Raw genomic sequence first — 4584 nt, forward strand, 5'->3', positions numbered from 1 at the left:
GATTATGTCATAATCAATTTAATAAAATTTTTGAAATAATAACATTGACATGGATAGATTTAAAACCAAATATAATGGCTAAGCATGCAATTCAATAAATCAATAGGTTGAAGCAGACATGTACAATAAGCATTATGACCCATGAGTTTTTATTTTCTCTCAGAGCATTAATCAGGTTTTTTATTTCCAAGAATGAACCAAGAACATTACTAACCTAGAGATTGGGTAAGAAAATTCCAATACTATGCTAAACATAATCCCAAACCTCAACTTTGAGAAATTGTGAGGAACTAACAGCATTAATATTAAATTTCACAAAAATTTTCTTTACATAGCTGAGATGAAGTTAAGTCTTTGCTCTCTGATTGACTTTAGGGCTGTGACATTAGCCTGTCAGTTTCCCTTTCAGAGCTCAATACTCTCCATTTAGGCAATGAAACTGTATATTTAGGTAGTGAAACTCTTAGATATATTGCCCCAAATAAACTCAATGATGCCATTTCTTTTTATGAACTTTTCTGAGTTTTTAAACTTAAAAAGATGTTTTTGCGATTTAAATAGAATAATTATTAAAACCTTGAACATCTATTTAAATTTACTACTGGTTCTGAATTTATACTTTGAGTCTAGAAATCTGAGAAGTATCATTCCTAGCTCAGGTGCCATCAGTAATTAATAGTTTAAGACAGAGGCATTCAGTTTTCTCTAAGTGTATGGTCCCTAGTAGGTAGAGCATACTTTCCTGAAGGTGCACACGCGCGCGCGCGCGCGCACACACACACACACACACACACACACACCAGTCTATGAGTAACACATATTGTACTAAGTGATTTTTTTTAAATAAATGACACAATGTAGTGCAGGCACAAAATTGGGCCGGATATGAAAGAAAACTGAGGAGATGAGAATGAATATAATCATAATAAATTATACAAAATTCTCAAAGAACTAACTAAATATGAGAAACAAAAGAAAAAAATTGAATAAAAGAAATATGTTTTTCCAATGACTGACAGTTTGGTGTAACAGGAGAACTTATTAAGAGACAAATATTTAGAGTTCAATTGAGCCTAAAGCAATTTATATAGCTTCAAGTTCAGTGAATTCTTGGAATTTGAATTTATTCTTCATAAGACAGAATACCTGTATAAATATATATCAGAAACATGTTAATATGTAAAACTCCACATATTGGAAGTTAAAATAATACACATTTGTTATTTTATTGTTTCTATTAATTATAAATCCAGTAGTGACTTACTTAACTGAATGGTGCTTGATCAGAGTCTCTTAGTAGGAGATATCAAGTCAAGCTGTTGGCTTGAGCTTTGCTTACCTGAAGACTAATACGTCTGTGTAAGTAGCCTCAGTTTGTCACTAAGTTCTTGATAGAGAGGGAAGGGGGGAGAATCAGTAAGAAGTAGGAAAGGAGAAAGGGCAAAAGAAAAGAGGTTTTGAGAGACTGTGGAGAGGCAAATGTAAGACTATGGCAAAGAGTAGGAGAGGACAGAGGACTGAATAGTTAGAGAAAAGAAAAGTTCTAAGTTTGTTTGCAAACACTAGAAACCACATTCCTCCTCTTTATCTACAATTCTCTTTACTGGAAAACAATCATTAAATTCAGTCTTTACATAAAGTGAATTCACCTTTTCCTCTTTAAGTGAGGAATATTAAGTAATTTTTTCACATAACTCAAAAACATTTGATATTTTACTCTGGTATCAACTATCCTCACAATGTTCTAATGAACTTCATCTAGTATATTTGTGAAAAATAACTGTGCCATCAATGATGGCAGTATATGAACAGAAAAAAATCTATCCAAAATTGAATTATTACATGAGAAGATATTTCTTTACACCTCTTTTCCCTTCTATGACTTCTGGATCCCTGTCATCTTCCTGACAATTCATTTATTTCTAGAGACACTGGGGAGAGGTGAGCATAAAGCAGCTTGAAATTTTAAACTCGTATTATTGTTCTGCCACAGTCTGCTTGGCTATATTTTTTCATGGATGCTTAGAAAAAGATAAAAATTCCTACTGTGGTTTCTGAATCTAGATTTAAGTATTGGACATGTCTGTTTTCAAAAGCCTCATTGAAGATTTCTCAATCAATACGTTCCTCATATCTTTATACTTGTCATATTGAGCAAACTCTTACTTGTTTATGTCTGCTTTCTCTAATTTCATTGTTTTTAACTTTTAAAAGTTTTATTTTTAATGTTGTGTGAATGGGTGTATTTGCCTCTCTTCATGTACAACATGGCTGCAGTGCTCATGGAAGCCAGAAGAGGGTGTTGAATACTTTGGAACTGAAGTAATAAAAACAACTTGAACAGATACATAGATCAACTGAATAGAATTGAAGATTCAGATGTAAGCCAATACAATCACAGCAACTGAATTTTCTATAAGGATGCCAAAAGTGTACACTAGAAAAATGTCAGCATCCTTAGCAAATGTAACAGGGTAACAGGGAAAACTGAATTTCAACATGCAGAAAAGTTAAATTTGATCCTTTTTTTTCTAAGAATGTCCAAAACCGAACAATAAAGGTATCAAAACATATGAGCATAAGCAGTGATACTCTCACCAGGCAGTGGTGGTGCACGCCTTTCATCCCAGCATCTGGGAGGCAGAGGCAGGGAGATATCTGTGAGTTCACGGCCAGCCTGGTCTACAAGAGCTAGTTCCAGGACAACCAGGACCGTTACACAGAGAAACTCTATCTCAAAAAATCAAGAGAAGAAAAAGAAAGAAAGAAAGAAAGAAAGAAAGAAAGAAAGAAAGAAAGAAAGAAAGAAAGAAAGAAAGCAAAAGAAGAAGAAGAAAAAGAAGGTGATACTCTCAAAATGTTTCAGATTTTTCATGTATAAGTTTATTTTAGTGAGCTATTTTTCTATTTATTACTCCTGCCTCACTCTCTCCTTATCTCTTTCATAAGCTCACACATACACAAGCACAAAGAGATTTTGTAAAATATCTCTCTTATAACCTCTTCCTTGTCCATGTTTGTAGTTTCATCCGAATACTCCAAATCTTACAAAGAACCAAGTGTTTCTTGTGTTTTCATTTATTAATCATAAGACCATATTTATTTACTTTTGATTCTCCATGACATGAATTTTATTAAAATTTCATAGTCCCAACATTTTCTTAGATAATAAGTTGGGAAGTGACTACTCTGCATCTGATTTCCAGCAATACACTTTGTTTCGGTAATCTTTCCTTAGTGGAAGACCCATAGTTCCTAATAGCACAGAGAATAAACATTGAACACATAAACATGATATCAGAAAGTTTAAGATACTTCATCTGAAACCTGTTTTGATGTTATGTTTTCCTTTTAATTAAATAATTTATTTTTGTTTTTCTTTTTCATCATAGACAATTAATATTGAATTAAATATGCTATGCTTTCTGTTTTCTTTCATGACATTTTATCCATTACTTTTAAATGCCTAGATTGTAGAAGCACAGTTAAATATACTTTTACTAAGACATATTGATCACGCCTCTGCAATGGTTTCAATTACTAATTTTTATATTGTGTTTTATTATTTTTGTTTCTCTGGCTTTTATTCACATGAAATAAAATAATTGTCATACTTTGGAAGAATCTTTCAAAGAATGAGTTTAATTTTTCTAGTTAAATCAGTATTCTTCTATGGACTTGATATTAAAATCTAAGTTTTCTGATCTCCCTATTAAATTATTGAGATTAAAAACCATCATTAATAGCCAGTTTTGATCAATTTAATGAAAATTTATTAAAATTTGTGGCTCCTACCCTGTCCTTTTGATGTTAGAGAAAACCATAACATTTGTTAGCTCCCTTGTTTCTATGTTAAGATTCTGTCTTGAAGACCTGTCCATTGGTGATAGTGATGTCTATTATTGTGTGGTGTTGAATGTGGGGTATAATGATGTGTGATTTAAGCTTTAGTAATGTTTCTTCTATAAATTTGGTGCCATTATATTTGAGGGCTAAATGTTTAGAATTAAGACTTCATCCTGGTGGATTTTTCCTGTGATGAATATAAAATGGCCTTCTCCATCTCTTCTGATTAATTTTAGTTTTAAGTGTATTTTGTTTGATATGAGAATAACCACACCAGTTTGTTTCTTAGGACCATATAATTTGAAAATCTTTTCCAAATCCTTTATTGGGAGGTAATTATTATCTTTGAAATTGAGGTGTGTTTTTCATATGCAGCAAAAGGATGAATCCTGTTTTCATACTCATTCTGAGAGCCTGTGTCTTTTTATTGGTGAGTTGAGTCCATTGATATTAAGATATAATATTGACCAGTGATTGTTAATTCTTATTTGTTTTTGTTTGGTTGTTTTTGTTGTTGTTGTTGTTGTTTTTGGTGGTGGTGATGGTAGTGTGTGTTTCCCTTCTTTGGGTTTTGCTGGTGTGAGATTAGATTTTGCCTGTGTTTTCGAGCCAGTATCTGAGTTCCTCGGATGGGCCTTTTCCTTCTAGTACTATTTGTAGTACCCACCTAGCATGTTTTGATGTAGTGTTTTTGGATTAACACAGTTGTCAATCATACTTTCTTCTTTTTTTTTTTTT

This window comes from Microtus ochrogaster, chromosome X (assembly GCF_000317375.1).
Source record: "Microtus ochrogaster isolate Prairie Vole_2 chromosome X, MicOch1.0, whole genome shotgun sequence".
Lineage (NCBI taxonomy): Eukaryota > Metazoa > Chordata > Mammalia > Rodentia > Cricetidae > Microtus > Microtus ochrogaster.